Source organism: Molossus molossus, unplaced genomic scaffold (assembly GCF_014108415.1).
Source record: "Molossus molossus isolate mMolMol1 unplaced genomic scaffold, mMolMol1.p scaffold_m16_p_5, whole genome shotgun sequence".
NCBI lineage: Eukaryota > Metazoa > Chordata > Mammalia > Chiroptera > Molossidae > Molossus > Molossus molossus.
In genome coordinates this window covers 88,984,898-89,010,501 of record NW_023425388.1, presented here as the reverse complement: position 1 = coordinate 89,010,501, position 25,604 = coordinate 88,984,898, and the positions used below count along the sequence as shown (strand labels likewise).

Genomic DNA, 25,604 nt, shown 5'->3' with positions numbered 1-25,604 from the left:
GCTGCTCTGTGTCTTTGTACATGTCTCATCTTAGCCTCCATAAATCTGTGTTTACTTATAGATGAAATGCAAATAATTAGAACACCTGTCTTATTGTGTTACTGTGAAATATTTAATGCATTAAGCATACAGTTTATAGCAATATACCTAGGATGTAAGAAAGGATTTATTAACAACCACAATGGTAATAACAATACAGCAATAATAATAATTAGTTAAATCAAAAGCATAGTACCATGAGTACCAAATTTTAGGTGTTTAAGTCATTCTGTATAAGTGATCAATGTGAGTGGCATATTTCACAAAGACTTCATAGTAAAAGAAACAAGAGAGTTGATTGTATTGATAGTTACTAAAACCAATACAAACCCAGGATCAGCCACTCTACTTGGTTTTTCTCACATGCTCTGCTTTGCTTTGAAGTACAGCAACCTATGACTCATCCTTACAAGTTAACGAGGTTTTCTGATAAGTCACTGAGGGGCATATTCACTTGAAAAACTGCTGCTCATATATGCAGTTAGTTTATTTGGATCACATAAATTCTTTGGTCTAATTGTATAAAGGATGAAACATTATTCAAAATGAGAAGGAAAATGACTTTTTACACATCAAAGAGCAAAATTCAATATGATATCTATATAATGTTTAAACCAATTTTATTGATAATTTGAAAGAATATTGAGTGTATTAAAGGTAAAGAAGAGATTAATCCATCAATTCTTTATCAGAGAAATATGATTTTTCCATTCATTTTAATTTATATATTTTACTCTAGCATATTATCTAATTAGTTAACAATTAAACTCTGGTCTGTATTCTCTAAAGTGCCATAAAAAAGGTTTAAATAATTCAAGTTTAGTTGTAAAATTATAATAGGCCAGGATAGATTTTAAATTTGAAATTCAATTTCAAACTGGTCACAGACTATAATAGAGAGCATAATGGAAATGGTATGCCCCAGATATGTTTTATTATTTATTATTGAATGTAAATGACATGCTGCACACCATCAACATAAGCAATTCACAGAAATGTGTAATGGACATGAGAGTCATTCACTGGGGTACATATTTGACTTGGATTGAAGGGTAACAGTTTGTGCCACTCTGTGACAGTTTATTTTTTTATCCACCAACATCACTCCAAACGTTCACTGTTTTCAAGTGACTTGTTTGTATATAATGTAGGCACTTCACTAAAACTTCATTTTCCTCTTTCCTTTTACACATCCTTCACATTTTTTACCATGCTGCGATCAAGTTCATCGTACCAGACCTGGATCTAGGTCACCTCCTTCAAGTTTGAAAAGGCACAATAGTAAATTTGAGTGTCTTGTGAAGAGGGCCACAGGACTCATTCCAAACATGACATTGCCCTGTACATGTATCAGATGGTATGGAGACTGGTATTTCTATATTCTAAAGTTGATTATATTTGGAGAGAAAACATAGTAATAGAACACATTAAGAGATTAGTATACATAACTATAGTTATGTTTTATTATTTAAATGTAAAAATAAACTTCTTCAGAAATTGCAGTGTTTATATTACCCAAATTGGCAATGTGTTTCTTTAAATCACTGTATATGGAAAACAAACTAATAATTAGCAGAATACTTATTAAGTATCAGCATAGAGCAAGAAGAAATGACTGCTTTGGAGAGCTATTTCACCCCGGCAAAAATGAGGCTTTTGAAAGAAGATCCATCCCTTTCCTGAGAACACAATGCCTCTTTATCCTAGATTTTACTGACCAAGTTCTTCACTTCTGCCTTTGAGCCCTCCATTCTCTATCATTCACCTAAACAATTTCTTCTAATTACATATTAATTGCTGAATCAGGGCCTAATAAGATAAATTAAATTTCCCCATGTGATGTTATAATCATATTCTAATTGTGCTTCTTTGAGATGAAAATTAGGTCTCTTTGATTTGAGTTTTGGGAATCCAAGACTTTAAAATGTCCTTTACCTAGCTAACCACATTGTGGGTGGATTTTAAGTTTAAATCTCTGAAGTCATCCATCCTCTAAAACAGTGGTTTTCACCCGGTGTGCCTCAAGAAATTTTAAAACATGCAGTACTTGACTATTTAGTCAGGGGCACTGACCTCTTTCCCTTACATTGTCAAATAAAAACATGATAACAACCAACACAATAGCCGTCTAGTGTGAATGAATCAAAATTATACCTATTTTTTTTGTTGCTGGATCGGTTACAAGTGTATTTTTTGGTTTGCTGTAGAATTTTAGTGATTAGTTTATGTGAATTGAAAAAGGTTGAAAAGCCCTGCTCAAAAACAATGTGACTATTTATGGGATCCCAGATTCATTGCAAAAGTGTATTAAAACTCCAAAACCTTAAACATAATAAAATTTTCAATGTGTCCTAGGATATAAATACACAAGAGCCCATCAAAAACTAAGACAAAGGTAAAAAATATATAAGATTTTTACAGAACTTCTGGTCAAGATGGCAGCATAGGTAAATGCGATGTCACGTCCTCCCACAACCACATCAAAGTTACAACTAAACTACAGAACAATCATCATTCAGAACCACCTGAAATCAAGCTGAATGGAAGTCCTACAACTATGAAATTAAAGAAGCAGCCGCATCTAGACTGGTAGGAGGGGCGGAGGCGGATGGGCTGGTCCCACACCCACGTGTGGCGGATAAAAATCAGGAGGACACCTCGGCTGGGAAGGTCCTCCCTGAGGACTGAGGGTTCCCTGTCCCACACCAGGCTCCCAGCTTAGGGTTCCAGTGCCAGGAAGAAGAGTCCCCATAACTTCTGACTGGAAAAACCAGTGGGAACTGAGGCTGAGGGAGGCTGAGGCAGCTGGAGCCCCAGGCAGCTCCTCTTAAAGGGCCCGTGCATGGACTTACTCAGACTCGCTCCCTCAAAGCTTGGAGGGGAGGCAGCTTGAGGGGTGTCAGAGACATACAGGGAAGAACTGAGCTCTTTGGCATTGGAGCGAGGGCTGGAGAGGGGGCTTTCTCGTGGACAGATGCGCTGTCAGAGGCCTTTGTTCCTTTTGTGAGCCCTTCTCTGGGGCAGCAGACAGCCACCATATCTGAGACTCCAGCAACAGGGCTCATACTGGTTGCCCCGCCCTGGTGATTCCCTGAGGCCCCGCCCGAACCAACCATCGGGCCCACCCAAGCTGTTGGCCTGTCTTGGATTCTGCTTCAGATTTTCCTAAATTCTTTCAAACAAGCAGCATCTGTTCTCAGCTAGCCCCATAATTCTTGTTAAGTAATACATAGAAACAAATACAGGGAGGCAGCCAAAATGAGGAGACAAAGAAACAGGTCCCAAATGAAAAAACGGAACAAAAAACTAAGTGAAATGGAGATAATCAACCTAACAGATGCTGAGTTCAAAACACTGCTTATAAGGATGCTCAATGAACTTAGTGAGAACCTCAGCGAACTTAGCAAGGGCCTCAAGAGTATATAAAAGGACCAGTCAGAAATGAAGGAGGCAATAACTGAAAAAGAATAAGCTACACAGATTCAATAGTAGAGTAGGTAAAGCCAAGAAGCAAACTACCGATTTGGAATATAAACAAGCAAAAAACACCCAATCAGAACAGAAAAAAAAAAAAAACAGAATCCAAAAAAATGAGGATAGTATAAGGAGCCTCTGGGACAACTTCAAGTGTGCCAACATTTGCATCTTGGGGGTGCCAGAGGAGAAGAAAGAGAACAAGAAATTGAAAACCTATTGAAACAATAATGGCAAAAAACTTTTCTAACTTGGTGAAGAAAAGAGACATACAAGTCCAGGAAGCACAGAGAGTCTCAAACAAGACGAACCCCAAGAGGCCCACACCAAGACACATCATCATCAAAATGCCAAAGGTTAAACACAAAGAGAGAATCTTAAAAGCAGCAAGAGAAAAGCAGTTAGTTACCTACAAGGAAGCCCCCATAAAACTGTCAGCTGATTTCTCCAAAGAAACTTTGCAGACCAGAAGAAAGTGGCAAGAAATATTCAGAGTGATGAAAAGCAAGGACCTACAACCAAGATTATGCTATCCTGCAAAGCTGTCATTTAGAATCGATGGCCATATAAAGAGTTTCCCAGACAAGGAAAAGCTAAAGGAGTTCGTCACCACCAAATCAGTGTTATATGAAATGTTGAAGGCTCTTTTTGAAGAAAAAGATAGAAAATACAAACAAACAAAATGGCCATGAATACATATCTATTGACAATTGAATGTACAAACAAAATGAACAAGCAGAATAGAAACATTCTCATAGATACAGAGAACATTTTGTTGGTTGCCAGATGGGAAGGGGATTGGGGGAATGGGTGAAAAAGGTGAAGGGATTAAGAAGTACAAATTGGCTGCTAGACTGACAAACCTCAAAGGGAAGGGGGGTTGGGGAGTGGGAAGAAATAAACCAAAGAACTTATATGTGTATATGCATAACCAATGGACACAGACAATAGTGTGGGAAAAGGTAGGAGGGAGGCGGGAGTGGGGAGGAGGGAGTCAATGGGGGAAAAATGAGGAACATCTGTAATACATTCAACAATAAAGATAAGTTAAAAAAAAAAAGATTTTTACAGTTTAAGGCAACACAACTTCTATGATTATCAGATCTCAAATATACGGCAGTTTACAGTGAGTGACAAATTGAATAAACATAATATTCACTTTAGAATCATTTCATAATGGAAATTCTGATTCAGTCATTTTCTGATTAGGAAGAGCGAAGTCACTCAGAAAATACATCCAAATATCAGAAAATGGTTATAATTTTGGGGGAATATTACAAATTGAATTTATAAATGGCTAGATCTGCCATAGTCTTTACAACAGATTAATAAACATAAATTCTTGCTGCATTAAAAGAAAGCAACAACTAAAACATGTTCATTTAAAACCATCTTTTCATAACTATGAGCATTTCCTTAATATATGGAACAAAAATATATTCCACACTTATCATGTACTTTTCTTTTTAACAAACTACAGAAATGATCCCTGAAAGTATAGTCTTTCCTTTTTAAAAAATTAAAGTTGAACATCAAAATAACCTCATTTGTGTTTTAAATACCAGATTCCTAGTACTGTATCACATAGCACACTCACTCATGCCAAGGCAAATATCCAAATATACATCCTGTAATATTTAAGATAAATCATGTTGCTATAAATATTGTAGGTGTGCATTTATGGAACACACAAGAAATTAATGTAAAACAGAAGTTTGTGTTAAGGTATAATTATAATTAATATAATCAATTAGAGGAAATACTCTACTTCAGAGAAAACCGAGGGAAATATCTTGTCATAGTAAATTTTATCATTTATAAATAATGACAAACATAGCAGTAGCTGAAGTTTTAGAAAATTATATTCTTCAATTAAATTTCTCAAAGCATTTCTTTTTTTTCAATTAATTAATTTATTGTTGTTACAGATGTTTCTCCTTTTGCGTCACTGATTTCTCCCTCGCCCTTCCTCCCTGCCCTGTCCTCAGCTTTGTTGTCCATGTCCATTGTTCATGCACACATGCATATGTTCTGTGGTTTATCTCTCCCACACCACCCTCTCTTCTGGGAATTGTCAGTCTGTATCCCACTTCCATGTCTCTGGGACTACCTCATTCCTCAGACTGTTATGTTTGTTATATTCCACAAATAAGTGAGATCAGGTATTATTTGTCTTTCTCTGTTTGGCTTGTTTCGCTTAGGATGACACTTTCCAGGTCACTCCCTGTTGTCTCAGAGGATAAGTGATCTTCCTATCTTATATCTGCATAGTACTCCATTGTGTACATGTACCACAGCTATTTTATCCATTCATCTACTGATGGACATTTGGGTTGTTTCCAGATCTTAGCGATTGTAAATAGTGCTGCTACAAACATGGGGGTACATATATTCTTTCTGATTGGTGTTTCACGCTTCTTAGGGTATATTCCTAGAAGTGGGATCACTGGGTCAAATGGAAGTTCAATTTTTAATTTTTTGAGGTAACACCATAGTGTTTATCATAGTGCCTGTACCAGTCTGCATATCCACCAGCAGTGTATTAGAGTCCCCCTTTCTCCACACCCTCACCAACTCTTGTTGTTTGATACTTTGTTGATGGTGGCCATTCTGACAGGTGTGAGGTGATACCACATTGTTGTTTTAATTTGCATCTTAGTGATGTTTAGCATTTCTTCATATATCTCTTAGCCATTTGTATGTCCTGTTTGGAGAGGTGTCTATTCAGCTCCTCTGCCCATTTTTTATTTGGGTTCTTTGTCTTCCTTTTGTTGAGTTGTATGAGCACTCAATATATATTGAAAGTTGACCCCTTATCTGATATATCATTAGCAATTATGCTCTTCCATACAGTGGGTTGCCTTTCTATTTTGATGATTGTATCTTTTACTGTGCAGAAGCTTTTAAGTATGATGTAGTCCCATGTGTTCATTTTCTCCTTTGTTTCTGTTGCCTTCGGTGATGTATCAGTGAAAATTCTGCTGTGTATGATGTCTGAAATATTGTTGCCTACAGTTTCTTTTAGGATTTTTATGGATTCATGAGTCACATTTAAGTCTTTTATCCATTTTGAGTTTATTCTTGTGTATGGTGTAAGTTGATGGTCTAGTTTCATTTTTTTGCATGTAGCTGTCCAATTTTCCCAACACCATTTATTAAAGAGGCTGTCCTTACTCCACTGTATGCTCTTGCCACCTTTGTCAAATATTAATTGAGCAGCTGGATCGCACCAGTCTCTCTGGGGCTCTGGATTCCCACAACTCTTGTGGGCTACTGGACCGCACAGGCCTCTGTGGGGCCCCAGGTCCCGCTGCTGACGGCTGGGGAGTGCTGCTGCCCCGTGGGGCTCAGCTCCTGCTCCGCTTTTGCTGTAGTTTTTGGGGACAGGTCTCAGCTACTGGTCTGTGCTTCTGTTGCCTGAAAATAGATGTCTGCTCCCCAGCCTCTGTTGCTGGGGGTATATCTCCACTCTGATCGAGCTGCTACTATGGGGGATGGTGCTGGGCTCTGTGCTGTCTGCATCTTCTGTGACCAGCACCTTGGGAGCTCCACTACTGTGCACTGGTCTGTGCTGACACACAGTATCCACTGGTCCGATGGTGCCAGGTGAGCTGGTGGGCTCAGGTTGCTGGGCCCTAGCCGCTCCCACTGTCTTCTCCCAGGGAAGACCCAGGATCTTCCAAAATGGTGGGACCTCCCCGCTGTTACGGGAGAAGCACCCTGAAGGGCCGCTCACTGCAGGAGCCGGCTGCTGCGTCCACAGCACAGGGACCTCCTGCTCCGCGGCTCTGCACTGCTGGGGTTTGGTCGTCCACCTTCACGTCCACTCGCACTCTCTCACACACTCGCCCTCCCTCCGGTCCTGCCCGCAGCCATCTTTCAAAGCATTTCTTACATCAAGTTTTCCTCCTTTTTTTTTTGGCATATATACCATAAAATATATGACATAGCAATCTATATGTATGAATATATATATATATAAAACATAGAGATATATTTAAAACATAGATATATCTATATGTTAAATACAGTTTTTTTAAAAATTATATAGAATAGTAGATTGATTTAAATACTTCCAATTCTCTACCTTTAATACCTATGTATCAATTTACTATATTAAATAAACTGTAGATTAAAAACTATAAAGTCCACTTTTTTAAATGGGAAGGATGCTAAAGAAAACTTAAAAGTAGATGCAGAGCAGAAAACAATCTGTCTTAATTTGGTACATCAAATATCAAGTAGGATTAATAAGCGATTAGCCTTTGCATTTATTATAATACTCTGACATTTCATCTATCACATTTGAGCTTCATCAGGAAGGTGAAAACAGCACATCTCCCTCCATTTATCTTGTGATACATTATAAGATGGCAAGTTGCTATTTTGTTCATTAACTTATAAAAGAGTTAAAATTTCTGTAAATAGAAACAGTAATGAATGTTCAAGGTCATTTACCATGCTGAAATGAACCTGCATTCCAATAGCTGCTCCACCTCCAGATATCAGCAAAGCTTTGAAGTTTGGTATGGAAAAATATTTGATTAAAGCATGCATGTTTACGAAATCATTTTGTTCTCATGTTAGGGCATACCTATTAACTAATAGCCCTGTGTATAAAATTAAAATGAACAGAATTTAATGAAAGTACACTTTATGTTTATTATTTTTATTTCACTTCCTCACACTTAAAAAATAAATGACGATGTTCAGAAATAACAGAGGAAACTGGAAACAGCATGACACCAATTCCTATTTGTGACAAATTTTTAATTAATTTATTTATATGTATTAAGTATGTATTATTAAGTATGTATTAAGTATGTATTAATCTTTTATAATATGCTAAGATAGAATCAGATAGTATACTTATTTATGCACTAAAAGGGTATAATGCATGGTATGAAGCCAGACAGTGACCAGATGTGGGTGGCAATGCAGGTAAAGTGGTAAGGACAGGTCACTTGGAGCTGCACCCTGACTGGAATGGGGGTTAGCCTGTGCAGATCTAACAGGAGAGTATTGTGAGCAGTGGCAAGAGCATGACCACGGGGCATAACTGACACATATGATGATCAGCAAAAAAGCTAAAGTGGAAAGAGTGGGAAGGAATTTGATTAAAGAAGTGACTGTGTCTTCTTACCACAAACACACACACACATGCACACGCACACACACAATTCCTATTCGATTTTAGTCCAAATTACTCTTTGTATGTGTAAACATAAGAACATCCAGAGTAGTAGAAATTTTATGAGTTTATTTGAGTTTCTTTGAGCCAAACAAAGGACAATCCTGGAAGTAAGAGCTCAACGGTCTGAGAAAAATTCTTCCTAGGATGACAGTTTCTTTTGTACATTTAAAATTAAGGAGGAAACGTAAGGAAGATTCCATGAAAATGGGAGAAAGCAAGGCAGGAAAAACTTTATGATTGAATTACAGGATAGTTAACAAGGAGCAGATGGAGGAGGTAAATGGGGGTAGGAGGACATCTGTAATACTCCCAACAATGGAGATAATGAAAGAAAGGGAGAGAATATGCACTCTCTTGAGGGTGTTTATGCTAATGAGGATCTGAAAAAAAGGCATTTAAAAGGTGTATTAACCCAGATGCACAAAAACGATGGACAGGGCTGGCTAAGGCACAGATACCACTTTATCAGGGAAGTTATGGTTCCAAGGCAGGACCTGCCCAGTGAGGAATATATGTCATATCACCCTGCCAGGTTTCTTTCAGTTGGATTTGTTACAGAGTTCCCTTTTCATTGCATTTGTATCAAATAATTTTCAATGGCAAAGCTAGTAGGAATGAATAGTTTTGCAGACATGACATCCAAAAAGCAGATTGTTATAAAATTGCTTAACTCGCCCTGGCCAGTTTGGCTCAGTGGTTGGAGCGTTGGCCTGCAGTCCAGAGAGACCCAGGTCCTGTTCCCGCTAAGGGCATGTGCCTCGGTTGCAGTTTGTCCCTGGCCCTGGTTGGGTCGTGTGGGTGGCAGCCACTCGATATGTCCCTTTCACGTCGATGTTTCTCTCTCTCTCTCTCTCTCCTTCCCGCTCTATCTGAACAAAAAAAATGGAAAAATGTCCTTAGGTGAGGATTAAAAAAATAAATAAAAATAAATAAAATAAAAATAAAATTGCTTAACCCACTAAACCTACTCAATTCAATGGTTCTGGTAAGCTTTTCAATTAGTCTAATGAACAAAAATAAAAATTAAGAGTCAGATAAATCTCATAAGAAATTAATTAGCTTCATTCTTTGACTAGCACAATGTGAAATCTGCGCTGTATGAATTTTTTAGGGTTTCATAAAAAGTCCAGGGCAATCATCACACTGCCCTCCTCAAAGTCCTTCAGGGGTTCCCCTTGCTGGAATTCTCCTTCCCCCAACTCCCCAATCTCATCTCACAGGCTCTCACACCATTTTACAAGTGTGTTCAAAATGCTACGCTCAGATATATATAAAGTGTCAGTGTCCTCAAAATAATAATAATAAAATAAAAAGATTGTATGGAACACACCTGTAGTTTTAATAAGGTCAGGTCTGTTGACTTGTAATGAGGGTGAATGCACACCAAGGGGGAAAAAAAGCTTCTAAGTAACAGAGTCTTTGCTTAAGTAGCAATTGTTTTGTTTGGGGATTTTCTGAAGATTTAAGGAAGTGGGGCTTTGCCCTGGGTTGGATAGCCTAAGGAAGAGGAAATAATGCTAAGGGTTGGTATCTTAATATTTCTTGCCTAGAAGCTAGGAAGAACAACGTGAGGATAAAATTGTTTTGACAAGGAAGCAGCAGTAATTTATATCAGCTATATATTGAAATATTTGGTCATTTTTGTCATTTAAACAATGTTTTTGTTTTCTTTAAATCTGTACATCAGTAAGGTGTGGTCTTGTTTTGTCTTGATCTGTTGAGTTTCCGGAGGGTCTGATGTTGACATCAATTGTGTATGAAGAAGAACACATTGGCATGTCTGTGAGAATCACACCAGTTCTTAGCAACACCAACACCTGGAAAGTAAGCTGCTGCCTCTTGTAAAGGTCGTGCTTCTGTGCCTTTAACATACCTGCCAGGTTTGGATATAAAAGTTAGTCTGATTTCATGAAAACCCTCAATAGTCCTTTTTCATATTTTCAAAATAGACTATTTAAGATCCTCATACTGTGTTTAGAATAAATCATTGAGAAAGTCATTTTGTCTTAGAGATTTTAATGGAAGAAGTTTTCAATTATAGATTTATTTTTGGATTGGTATTGAGAAATCAGATTTTTTATTACTTCTTTTCATTTTTAAAAGTTACTCATTTCTAGAAATCTGCCCTTTACTGCTAAAATGTTTAATTATTGGAAAAAATGCTTCAAAATACTATTATATTTTGTATATATTTCTTATGTTTGGTGATATTTCCTTTTTAAACTTGATATTATTTTATTCTTGCATTTTTCATTTTTTTTCTGAGCATTCTGTTAAATGAGCAACGTTTTCAGTCTTTTTAAACAATTTTATTTTGCCTTATTATTTCTTCATGGCATGTTTGTTTCCTGTTTTATTATTTGGGTATAATTTCCAGGTGTTTTTTTTTATTGAAATAAATATATAGATCAATTTTTAAAACATTCTTTTCTATCTTATGCATTAAGGGTATACGTTTTGTTCTCAGTTTACCACAACTTTTGATATTTTTAAATTATTTGTTTCAAATAGTTTATAGTTGCCAGCAGTCCAGGGTTTGGGAGATAGGGAGGGATAAACAGGCAGAGCACAGAGGATTTTTAGGTCAGTGAAAACACTCTATATAATATTACAGTGATGGATACATATAATTATACAGTTGTTCTAACCCATAGAATGAACAGTACCAAGAGTGAATCCTAAAGTAAACTATGTACTTTGGATGATTGTGTTACATCAATTCAGATTCAACAATTTTAACAAATTTACCACTGTGGTAGTGATGAGTATGTAAGGGAAAGGGTATATGGGAAATATCTGTAACTTCCTCTCAGTTTTGCTCTGAACTGTTCTTTAAAAAAGAAAAGTTTTAAAAAGTTATAATTTCTACTATAGTAAGGATCCTTTTTATGGTACAGTAATTAACACAGTCCAAATATATAAAAAATTCCCAAAGAAGTAGAGTAATCTAGTTCCCTGAATACTTTTATCTATCTATCTATTTTTCAAAGTCTCACCCAAGGATACTTTTCCATTTATCTACAGATAGAGTGGGAGGGAAGAAGAGAGAGAGAGAGAGAAACATTGATATGAGAGAGACACATCAATTGGTTGCCTCCCGCAAGGCCCCAGCCAAAGCTGGGGGCCGAACCACAGCTGAGGTATGTGACACTGGAATCAAACCCGCAACCTTTCGATCTGCAGGCCGACTCTCCAACTGTTGAGCCAAACCAGCCAGCACCCCTGAATACTTTTAATCAGACACTAGAAGGACATCTTTCTGGAGTATTGAAAAGGGATCCTATATTCCATGCAGAGTAGAATCAAAACTTACTGGCACAAACAAAACTTCCCAATATTGAATTATCCTCATATAATGAATGATTACTATAATTCTATGAGCTATAATTTTTAATTTTATTTGAGACTGGTGAGTAAGAAACCACCCTAAAATGCAGAATTATTTTTGCAAATGCATCACTGAAATATTTTTAACTGTGACATTTTCATTAATCTATGCTATAAATTAAGCAAAGATAAGTTATAATGAATTTTACACAGCTTGATAAAGTACCTGGATTCAGGATTAAACTCAGGTTAAGCTAATAATTTAATAACTGCTCATATAACTTCTAAAGAAAAACAAAACAAATAGGATTTATAATTTTAACAGCACACAATTTCAAAGCAAGAATGTATCTTAATACATTAAGATTTTCTTTGTAAGAGTTCTGAATCATTCACTTACATATTTTTTTTTTCACATAAAACACTGTAATTACAATGGTTAGATTTTTTAATTCAACCTGTTTTTGTGTTTTTACCAAATATTTATATTTAAAAAGTAATATGTGATGAACCATGGCAATCATTATTATTATGTACTATTTGTAAAAAAAAAAAAAAAGTAATGTTCAAAATGTTTTATCAACTATCTACATTCAGCTTAAACTATAGAGTGAGTTCCACATTGAGGTTTTTTTTGTTTGTTCGTTTACTTATGCTTTTTGTTTAGGGAAATAGAAAATTTAACTCATAACTTTGAGTCACTGAAACAGAGAGTGACCTGACACCGTCAGAGAACTCTGGGTCCTCAAATCAAAACTAATAATTATATTATGGAGAGGTTTGTTCTTACTTTCATCAAATAAATAATCTTTAATTGAATCAGTATGATCCATGTCTGAATATTTTAAGTTTGGAGAAGGTGAGTAATGGATTTTACTAAATTTTCTTTGTTTGGGTCTAGAAGATATTCATGTACTTATTGTTTGTTTGTTATCGAAATAGTATAATTTTTTAACATGCCTAATTTATATTTATGAATTTTTGTACCTCAAATCTAGGTAACAAGGAATACTGAAAAAATAATGTGTTGTATTTTGAATCACTAGCAAGTTTTTTTGTTTTTTGTTTTTAATCTATATCTTTTCTAATATCACTATGCTTTGGCCCAAGTTTGAAAAGTTTAATCATTTGAGATATTGAATATATTCCTGAGATAAGACACTTGAACAGAACTATTTTGAGTCATATTGCATGTATCAATTTTTCAGGTCACAGACTCTGGTATAAAATACAATTTTATTTTTCTTTCTACCTTTTCCTAGTTTTCTATCTTGAACTCTAGTTCTTTTTAGTTGGGTATTTAAATGAATCACTTAGAAAAAATTTCACCCGATTTCAGTGATTACTAAGACATCTCAGGTTTATAACCTAATAATATTCAGGTATAAATCTTGCTCAGGTTTTCTATTTCCTTCTCCCTTCCTTCATATGTATATACATATGCATACACACAACACATACATATATTTCTTTTGCTCGGCAAATAATTTTGAACACCTACTAATATTTTAGATACTAGAGTTATAACTTGACAAGATGGTCACTGACCTTTTATAAAATATATTATTTGAGAGAGTAGAAAAAACAAATAAGTAAGCAGATGAATAAGATAATCACAGCTTTTTGCTAGTAACTTAGGGGTGATTGGTAACAATGACCAAAAATCTATCAAATTTTCTAACATTTTATTATTAACTAGAATGTAGAAAGAAACAAAAGTTAGGGAGGTGCTGAAAAGATCAAGTTGGCTGTAATAGGTAAACTTTTATTTTTGTTGTTCATCTGCAATAAGAAAAAACCAGAAACATTTAATTAAGATAGTTTATTTTTTCTCTCAAATAAAATGAAGTCAGGAGTACAGGGTACCTGACACCTTCACGATGTCAGCAAGGATGCAGTTCCCTTTGCGCTTCCTGCCACACCGTTCTTTCTGGGTGGCCTTTCTGATCAAGGCTGCCTGCACATAGATGCCATATAGCAATAGTGTTTTGCTCCAGACAGGAATAAGAAAAATGTGGATAGGGTCACAAAGGACCTAATATAGTAAATGAACCCTCATTTTTAAGGCGATCTCCTGGAAATCATATCTGACAATATTTGCTACATGCTAATGACGAGGACCTAATCACAAGGGCAACCACATATTCTCAACAACTGAGAATTAAGATTTTGCAGCAAGGCACATTGCTGTCACTAATGAAATCATGCTTCTGCTACTGAAGACATTTTTCCCAAACACCATTCTTTATATGTATCTGCCTATTTGTACTGGATACAAATACGTAATATTTTTATGAAATATTTAATATTTATTCTTTGGTTAACATATAACTACACATATTCTGCTCAGAATTTGTGATCTATTCTCCCAAACTTCTCTAATTGTAAAGCTGTACATCTCATTTACTGGAACTCCATTTTTCTAGTTGTTCAAGCTTAACAGTTGGGGGTTATGTTTGAATATTATTTTCTTAAGCACTAACTCTAGTGTGTACTTCCTGATGGCTTAGATTCCATATATATCCAGATTCCAACAACTTTTCATGACTTCCAATGCTTTTACCCTAGTCAAAACTACACCTGGACCTCACAGTAGGGTTCTAACTGGTCTTCAGGATTTCATTCTGACTTCCCTCTAGTTTATTATCAGTAGAGCAGACTGACATGAGTGATTGTAAAAATAAAATTCAGATTATTTCATTCCATTAGCTTTTTAATTTTATCTCTTACTACTCTTCCCTTATTCATTCAGCTCTCACAATTTCTTCAACAAGACCTCAACAGTAGCTTTGGCCAAAGGTCATTACACTGGCTAATCCTTGTACTTCAGACTGTGTTTTCGCAGATAGCCTATAATTTGTTCCCAGTATTCCTCAAGTGTTCATTCAGATTTTAATTATCTAATGAGGCCTTTCTCTGACCACCCTATTTATAATTATAATATGTCATCACCCTGAATGGCATTCCCAATTCTTCTTCCTTTATTTTCTTCATCTCATGTATTACTATCTTATATACCAAAATTTGATTATTTATCCAGTTTTATGTTTATCTACCATGCTGAAGAGTAAGTTTTACAAGGGGAAGGATTTTGTGTGCTAGACCCCTAGTACCTAGAAAATTGCTTATCCCATAACTGATGTTAATTAGTTAGTGAGTAAATGGATAAATGAATGAAAAGTGAATAAACAAAGAGGTACAGGATAGCAAATCTTGCACAACAGGGACATTCAATGCCATGGGTGGAAAGTACATTTGAGATGTTCATTAAATATGACAGCACTAATGCTGGAAATACAGACTTTGTGGAGTGAGCACACAATGCAATATACAGATGATGTATTATAAAATTGTGTACCTGAAACATTACCAATATTACCCCAATAAATTGCATTAAATAAAAAATAAAACAACAACCACAAGGCTTGAATGCAAGGATACAATTGGGGTTGATATATTTTAGTGTGTAAGAGTGTCTAATGAAATTGGTATTTAGCAATATGGGTAGAGGGAGGAAATTTACTTTAGAAAATTGAAAATGTATGCACGACTCCATGATTCCTCAGCACTTTATTTTAAAAATATCTATGGAGAGCAGGAGTTTGAGTAAGTCTACGTGTAAATTACCTTTCAAATCTACAAGTCTGTATCTCCAGCAAAGACAAAGCATCCTCTACTATCTGGCACCGAGGCAGTTCTAATCTCTTGAAGACATACTTTGAATTCTTATTATTGACAATCTTTTAAAAATGTTTCCTTAAATCTTTTAAAAATGTACAATTTTATAGATGTGAAGTTATAAAAGGAAATTCATCTAGATATTTTATCTGTCAAATTAATTAATTTAAAAATGAATATAAAACCAAAGTAACCATTTTAAATAATTCAGGTCATTAAAGGAACAGTCTTTTCTTTTCTAAGAAAGTCCTTAGAGTTAGAGGTCTCACAGTCTATATGATTATGGGTTCATTTTCTAGAGTGTTTATTAATAAAAGTACCTTCACTAAGCAGTAGATTAGCATTTTCCCTGGCCAATGGACATTTTTTTATTTCAAAAATCAACTACAGAACCATCTTCAGTGTGCTAGCATATGTTAACGTTTCCTAACTGATTTCACTAAATCTTTTATGTCTTGCATTCCCCTAAAAAGTACAGCCTGATAAACCTTGAATATTGCTCTGCCTCATGTATTTGACTAGGATAAGTCTGTCAATCTACCTGGATACTACAGCCAATGCTGCAGGTGCAGACTTGGCTGATTAAAAGGGTAAATCTTCCTCATTTGTGGTGCTTATTCATCCAGTCCTCAGGGCAATTTAACCTGCTGGCTTTGCTTAATCGAATTCTTTACCATTTCATTTGTGATTGCATTAAAGTTATTTCTCCCCCAGACACTCCATGTAGTGCCGTGGTAATTTTCATAGTACTGTGAATAGCAGTTTCTAAATATAACTAATGGAACCCAGAATCAGTATCCTTGTTGGACTCTTCTATTTCAGATTTCTTTACCTGTCAAAAACCATACAGAGCTATCATTCTAAAGCTGGGAGTGTTGAGTATTTTATATTTTTAAAAATACTATCAATAATTTTAAAAATTTAGACTTTTTTCATATCTTGTATATATAGTTAGATCCCAAATAACCCAGAGAACTATCATTTCCATAACATTGCAGACACTAAGTAAGCCATTACCATTTTGTTTTCTGTATGAAAAGCAGATGGTACAAATAGATTTTATACAATGAAACATCATTACAAAATGAAGCATGTTTATCAAGCTAAGAACATGAACATCAGTGTATTCATAATACTAATTGTGGATGAAATGTAGAAACCTTGAGGATCCAAAGTATTTCCTTCTTATTTGAGTTTCTCAGGCAGTCAATTAATTATTTGAACAAAAATCATGTTTGCTTTTTTTGTTTGCACTTGCTGCTGCTACTGAATGTTTCATGATTTTCTACGCAAGCTTAGTCTTTCATCTTGTGTTCATTTTATTATTTTCAGTGTAAATGTAGAATTATAGCACACTCCCAAATTACCAAAATTCCACCATTATTACTATATTTTTAAAATTTGTGTAGCTCTTGATTTGTGTTTCAATAAAATTCATGTATAATATTTATCGATACTATAACTTTATTGGATGATACATTAAGCTATATCCAGAAATACTGGGAATAAATATTGGAAAAGAAATTTAAAAATTATTTACTTATAACAAAATAAATTACTAAATATACTATAACTTTGGGGTAAATTTATAGTTTTATTATTATTCATAATGAAACATATTTTTAAATTCCATTTCAAGTTGGTTATTGTGAATACAGGATTACAATATTGATTTGTGTGTGTGTTTCCATCATCTAATCACTTTACAAATTCCTTTATTTATTTTAGTAGACTTCTGAAGTCTCTTGAAATTTTTATATAACTTTCATTTCGATAGCATGTAGAGATATTTTATTTGTTATTATGTAATTTTACTAGCTAAATACTCTGGAATTCATTTTAATATTGAACTTCAATTGCAATATTTAAAAAACAGTATGAGTATCTGACAATGCTTATTTATCATAACCTTGAAAATGACTTTAGAATCATGCTTGCTGTTAATTTTCCAAATAGTCTTTACCATGTCCTTACTCCTTCTGCTTTAATTGAATTTATGTTTTTTATTAGGATGTCTGTTAAAATTACTCAAATTCCATTTTAGTACATATTATGAAAATCATAATTTCTATTTACTCTGTTAATATAGTAATTTTTGCTTCTAAATTTCATAATATTGAAATATTTTTCTGTGTTTATATTGTTGTTATAAAACCATGCTTGATCATACAATGCTTTTCTAATAAGTTTCATGCACATCTAATTGTGGCTGAAAGCCTTGTATAATAGGTTTTTTAAGTGAGGAAATTAGTAAATAAGCTGACTTTTCAAGATATTAAAGAAACACTGTAATTTATTTAGTTCAAACAGAAAGTTTCCAATCATTTTCTAAAATGCCTTCACTAACACCAATGTTTGAGTAAATAGTCCAAATCAACTTTGTGATTCTGCATTTGAAACTGTGTTCATGGTGTTCTTTTTTTTTTTTTTTTTTTTGGTATGTGCTCCTAGCAGGAACCGAACCTGGGACTCTGGTCTGCAGGCCGATGCTCCAACTGCTGCGCCAAATTGGCCAGGGCTCATGGTGATTCTTTATATAGGCATAGACATCTGAATCTGAATACATACACCTACTGGTTTCTAGTGAAGTTTAAGGTGAGCATTTACATATTGAAATATATTATTATTAATTAATTACTTTTATTCCTTATATTATAGTTGGTATATCTTGATTTTTGGTATGTGTAGAGGTAGTTAATTAATGACATTTATTCTAAAATAAAAGGAACATTACATAATATGCATAATAAAAAGTGGCTGGTAAACAGTTTGGGGAATGAAGAGGTTGAATGGACACACACACACTATCACATGTATATGATAATCTCACATATATTACTTTTTATGGTTTGAAACTAATGTTATTTCAATGTATACCATTAATTGGGGAAGTTCTCATTTTACATGCTCTGAGAGCATTTACATAGTTTGGGGAAAGTCTTCTTCATAAATTAGCCTTTTCTCATTTTAAAGCAATGTGATCTTGGTGTCTTCGTTTCAATAAGTAATCTTAATTGCCTTTCTAGTCTCTTTCTGCTGTTTGGATGTTGACATTTCTGCTTCTTTAGGGTTAATTTTAGTGATTTATATTTTGCTTATAAATTATTTATCTCTAGATTTTAAAAGATATGCTCTGATAGTTGCATGCAGTATTTTTATGATCTTTCTAATATCAATGGTAATATTTAATTTCTCTTCAGTAATCTTATCTTTTCAATCTTTCATTAATCTTTTCAAATAAAACTTTCTAAATGATTTGTCTCATTGAAACATTATTTCAAAAGTGATATACAAAAGAAACTATTTATTTATTTATTTTCCTTTATTGATTTGAGAGAGAGGAGAGAGAGGGAGAGAGAGGTAGAAACATAAATGAGAGTGAAGATCGATTGGCTGCCTCCTGCATGCCCCAACTGGGGATTGGGCCCACAACCTGGGCATGCGCCCTGACCGAGATTTGAACTGGAGACCTCTTGGTGCATGGGTAGATGCTCAACAACTGAGCCACACTGAAATGAAAATTTCTAGTATATTACACAAATGGTTTTATAGTTAGAAAGTCTGGTGACAGGCTGCTTAAATTTATTTACCTTATTTTATTCAGCAGTTAATCATTTTCCTTTTATTGTTGGGACTTTTGATTTCATATTTCTAGTTCTCAAGGGAAACACTTTGAGATGATAAAAACTTACACTAAAAAAAAAATCTGACCACAGGGTCTTCTGTTCTGCTGCTTTAAGCTTCTCCTTTGTTCCTGCTCCTCAAAGACACAGGACAGATTTTTGTGTGTGTGCGTCTGTTGTTCATGTGTGTGTTTCTTAACTCAGACGCTGCTTATGACTCAAAGTGCAGGTAGATGCTGAAATTCAATAACCGTCTTTTAAGAAATGATTTAAGCAGCAAAATGTAAATTGCTTAATTCCATCTGAGGTCCACATATTTTATTCCATTTAATGTCAGAATCTGTTTTCAATTATTATTTCCAGAAATTTAGATAGAGAGGTTATTTTTAATAATCTTGTAATTAAATTTAAATCTGTTTTGGATAGCATAATCTCATAAGAAATGGCAAGTGATTTTAACTCCTTTTTTTTTTTTACTTTTGTCAACATAACTAGTACCATACACATGAATCCTTATAATCAATCAGATTCAATACAATGGCATAATTGAACATAAATCACCATTATATTTGTTTTAAAAATGGTTCAATACATTAGAAACTAATAGAATTCTCCATGATGGGTCTTCTGGGTGATATTTCAAATATTAGAAAAATAATGACATTGAATGAACTTAGACAATTTTAAAGGCCAAGTAAATTACATGTATTTTCACTTGGGACATCAACCTGAAATAGTTGTTCATAAACAAATTAAGTCTCCAGAAGAAATTTTCCAGCTAGTATTTCCCAGTAAAGTAATATTATTCTATATTTTAGAAATAACCTTATTATATTTTGGGTTAAAATAGCATTCATAAAATAATTAAAACTAATTACATGTAAGTGAAAGAAGGTAAACAGTTATTAAAGTATTTTAATGCCCTCATATTATCAGATACATTAATAAACATATGGATAAATGTTTAACTTTTAAGATACATGTTAACATCTCAAGGATGTGCACTATGAAAACAAAAATAAATGAACTATCTTCAGGTCAGTGGAAGGAAAATGCTGTGGAACAATAAAACATTATTCAGTAAAAAAAGGCAATAGGTGAGGAGGAATAAAGCAAGAGTATAATAATTTTTAAATTATGTTGGTGGATGTGTATTCATGTATATGGACAGTAATAAAATAAGTTACCTATGGGAAAGTAGACTTTTATCAGATTAGATAATAATATGCCCCAATCCAGTCATATGATGTTTATGAAAAATATACTCATAATATATTAATGAAAAAGAGTGAAGTTAAAGAAAGAGTTTCTAGCAATTAGATAGGTTGATCAAATATTGGCAATCTTTGTTTCTTTGTCCATATAGAACTATCTGGTAGATATTTTAGGTTTTGTGGGCTGTAAGATCTCTGGTACCTTCTCAACTCTGCAGTGCAGCATGAAGGCACACAGACCACACGTAAAGGAATCGGTGGGCTGTGTTCCAGTAACACTTTACACGAGGAAGCAGACCATGGGCCACATTATATGACTTGAACCAGCCTTATTATTGAACAACTGAACTGCTGGATTAAAAAGAACGTTGAACTATGACAGAAATGTGAATTTATAAAACACCAGCTCCTGAAATTAATAGAAATTAGGAATTCTGGGAACTAAATTAACATAAGCTATGTATTTGAGAATTTCTGAAAAGTAGTTCCCTGAAAAACTGATAAATGTTTTGCTCTAGTTCACCTTCTATCTTCTAACAGAAAGTTTCTATATTTATTGTTATATACTACCAACTTCATATTCTCTTCTTAAAATATTTCAAGCAAGTTTTATTCTTTTTATTATGAAAAATCTCCCCTTGTCAAAGGTACAAATGATCTTCATATTGCAAAGTGTGAAGTTCATTATTCTGTTATCTGACTTTTTATCTCAGCAGTATGACACTGCCCTACACACACACACACACACACACACACACACACTCCCCCTTTTGCTATTGCCTCCATCTTTTTCACAGTAGTAAACGTCATCCCTCTACCAATCAGCCACTCAAGCAAAAACATAAAAGATGCTTTTCATTCTCCTATATTCTCACACAAATGCCTTGATCAGTTAGGTCTAATTAATTTATCATATGCTTAGTGTAAATACTAGGTTGTAAATTTTTGCAGTATTACTGATAATAGTACTGAGAATTGAACAATACAAACAAAAAAAATCTCAATTTAATATACATGTTAAACAATCTTTTCATTTACAGCAGAGTACAGACATTATTCACTTTATTATTATTATTTTTTAATTCTCACCTGAGGACTTTTTTTTTTTTTTTTGCATTTATCTTCAGATAGAGCGGGAGGGGGAGTGGGAGTGAGAGAGAGACATACACGTGAGAGAGAAACATGGAGTGGTTGCCACCCTCACGACCCCAACCGGGGCCGGGGACAAACTGCTACCGAGGTATGTGCCCTCAGTGGGAACCGAACCAGGACTCTCTGGTCTGCCGGCCAGCGCTCCAACCGCTGAGCCAAACTGGCCAGGGTCACTTTATTTATTGGTTTTCCACTTAACTTCCCTTTTCTCAAAAAAAGAATTATTACTTTTTTAAAAATAGCTTTCATAGGAGACTACAGAGCATGTTAAGAACACAGATTATGATACAGAATGTGTCTAATTACATGAATTTTTTATAATGAAAGTACCCTTCCGTGTTAACATTCTACATTCAGTTAAATGTCAGTGGCATATTTAGTAATTACTTTAGAATAGACACATATTAACAAACAAAAAGTTGAATTTAAGAAAATCTAGGCCAGTTACAGGTATTTTTCCTAATTTATATCCCTTTGTCCTAAATTATATTTATGAATTACAAAAATCTTATAATGAAAATAAAAACAAATATTTTCTTATACATTGACTAGTCCAGAAATTAATCAAAATCCATGATATATATAGAATCAATATGAACAGTTTGTCTAATATTAAAAATATTTCCCAAATATGAGGCAGCAGTCAATGAGGAAGAAAATTTGCTAACAATAAAAGCAATATTGATCATATATGTATTAAAGTATGTATTTATTTATTAAATGTATATATAATTCATACACAAAATGCTTATAGTAGCTGAACATAAACAACTTACTAAAAACTTGTATTTGTGTGCTATCAGATGTTTTAGTGAACTAGGTTTTACATATAAAAATATGCACTATATGAATTATACAGCCCTGGCCGGTTTGGCGGTTAGATCGTTGACCTGTAGTCCAGAGAGACCCGGGTTTGGTTCTTGCTAAGGGCGCGTATCTTGGTTGCAGGTTCTCCCCGGCCCTTGTTGGTCGTGCGGGTGGCAGCCACTCGATGTGTCCGTTTCACATTGATGTTTCTCTCTCTCTCTCTCCCTCCCACTCTAGCTGAAAAAAAATAGAAAAATGTCCTTGGGTGAGGATTAAAAAAAAAAAAAAAAAGAATTATCCAGTATGGTTATTTTCCCTTATTTAGTTCTTATGATGGCATAATTATGAGGGCATACTACTAGCAAGTGTAATCAGAACTAAATATCTCTCAAATGAAAACTTTAAATAGTACTACTTTCATTTATGAGTGCCTTCATAGTCAAGTAATCCATAATAATTTCAAGTTGCATTCTAAAAATTAAGAAAAGACTTTTTACTGAATTTATTGGATGACATTGTTTAATAAAATTATGTAGGTTTCAGGAGTACAAATCAAAATAGATGTTTTAAAATAAAAATGACTGCTTACAGGAACAGATCAAGAGTACATGATATATGATAGTAGTAGTTTATTATTATTATTATTATTATTATTATTATGTGTGAATATAATAAGCACTATCTTTCTAGTATCCTGAAATCCTAGGATATGGTGTACAACTCAAAACAAACTAATAGATCTTTCAAAATCCTTTAAAGAATTATTAATCATTTAAAGACTTTTTAAAACTGTAATACTGAATTCAAATATGCATAACCAATGGACACAAACAATAGTGTGGAGAAGGCAGGAGGAGGGCAGGAGTGGGGAAGAGAGGGTTAATGGGGGAAAAAAGAAGGGACATCTGTAATACATTCAACAATAAAGATAAGTTAAAAAATAAATAAATAAAATAAAATTATAAAAAATGGAGCTAATGTGAATTTTACTTTATTTCATTTGAATTGGTGCTGAATGCATCTGAAATTTGTGTTTTTGCATATTCTCAATGTATTAATTGGTAGAATAATCTACTCCTATAGGAAAAGACCAACTGATGTTTGTGTTTTTTATATACCACAGACTTGAAATATTGATGTTTGTTTCTCACCTATATGAAAAAAATTGGTTTGATGAAAAACTCCCTCAAAAAAGAGTAAATTGTAAGAAATAGTAGTTGTTTGATAATTCTGTTCCATGATTTCTCAAAGCTATTTTTAACCTCCCTAGGTATTTTTAAAAATAAAGAATGTCACTTTGGAAATATTGGATTTAACCAATATCAAAATTATTGAGCAAAAAAATCATCAAAGCTTTGTCAGAAAACTGGGGTGGGAGTTGAAAGGGACAAAACAAATAAAAACAAAATATAAAGAACAAAAACAAGCCCTGGCCAGTTTGGCTCAGTGGTTGGGGCCTCGGCCTGAGGACCAGAGGGTCTAGGGTCCAATTCCTGCTAGGGGCACATACCAAAAAGAACAAAAACAAATTTTACTGTGCTGAGTAGTCTATCTAGCCATGTTAAAATTTTCTTAATATTTGAAAGACTTAGCCCATATAAGAAAAAATAAAATAAAAAATTTTGCAGACTAAAAGGTTGAACAAAACTACTTCCCAAAGACATCTTAATTAGATGTTATAGCTCTGATAAGAAATAATTAAACTCCCCAGCGGGCGTGTGGCAGCGGGTTCTGCATGGCCCAATGAGGGCGGGCGGCGTGGCCTCGGCTGGTAGCGACTGCAGTGCGCCTGCGCAGAGGCGATGGCACGACTGGAGTTGACTCCGGGGCGTGGCGAGGAGGTCCGAGGAGGTCGATTGGTCAGTCGGGATCTGTTCCCGCAGAGACGTGAGACTCAGCTGGGTCCTGACAGTACTGTCCATCTGCCTGAGTGCCCTAGCCACGGCCGCGGGGGCCGAGGGCAAACGGGAGCTACAGATCGGGGTCAAGAAGCGGGTAGACCACTGCCCCATCAAACCGCGCAAAGGGCATGTCCTGCACATGCACTACACGGGGAAGCTGGAAGATGGGACGGAGTTTGACAGCAGTCTGCCCCAGAACCAGCCCTTTGTCTTCTCCCTGGGCACCGGCCAGGTCATCAAGGGCTGGGACCAGGGGCTGCTGGGGATGTGTGAGGGGGAAAAGCGGAAGCTGGTGATCCCATCAGAGCTGGGGTATGGAGAGCGGGGAGCTCCCCAAAGATTCCAGGTGGTGCAACCCTGGTGTTCGAGGTGGAGCTGCTCAAAATTGAACAATGTTCAGAACTGTAGCAGCATCAGGGACCAGACAGACTATTAAAAAAAAAAGAAGAAGAAAAAGAAAACCACACACACAAAAACAAAAACAAAAAACTCTTAAATCTCCCCCCAAAAAAAAGAAATAATTAAAATATGATTTTTAAAAATTAGAGGAATAACTATCAGGAAAGCATGTCTTGTAGCCTATACCATGGAAGGATAAACACAAAACCTTCTTGAAATGAAACTTCTCCACGTCTAAATTACTTTCTTTCCAAAAACTTGGCACATATATATTAAGTGTTTACTATGTTCATGAAAGAAGACTAAGTTAAAAGTACATAACAGTTTCATATAGAATGGAAATGAGCAGAGAAAGCAAATAAAAATGTCGATATACATGCAAACCTAAAAACAGAGTTGCTGCAGTTGTACAAGAAACTTTATAAATACTCTGTAAACATATTCACTTACTGTTTATATTTGGCCACATTTGTTTGTCATTCAAACTTAGCATATGTACATATATATAATATAAATAAGTGACCCGTATGGTTGAATCACAGCACAAACCCTTATGAGTTTGAAGCAAAGTGAAGTCATCCTCTAGAGACAACCAATCTCCTTTTGAGAAACCACTTTTGGCTTCTGCACCTCAGTAGAATGATTAACCAACCATGAACTGCCAAGTTACCATGTGATCTTAGCTGCATATCAAGTATTGAATGTCACCTGATCCAACAAGCAATAAAGCTGGACATACACAGCATGGCTTCATCATCAACTCTAAGTGGCATATACAAGACTGGGCTACTGCAGG

General features: G+C 34.8%; 1 pseudogene; it reads left to right on the top strand.

Annotated features, from left to right (window-relative positions):
• The first annotated feature begins 24,329 nt into the window (after positions 1 to 24,329).
• Positions 24,330 to 24,817, top strand: LOC118617003 (annotated as a pseudogene).
• The last annotated feature ends 787 nt before the right edge of the window (positions 24,818 to 25,604 follow it).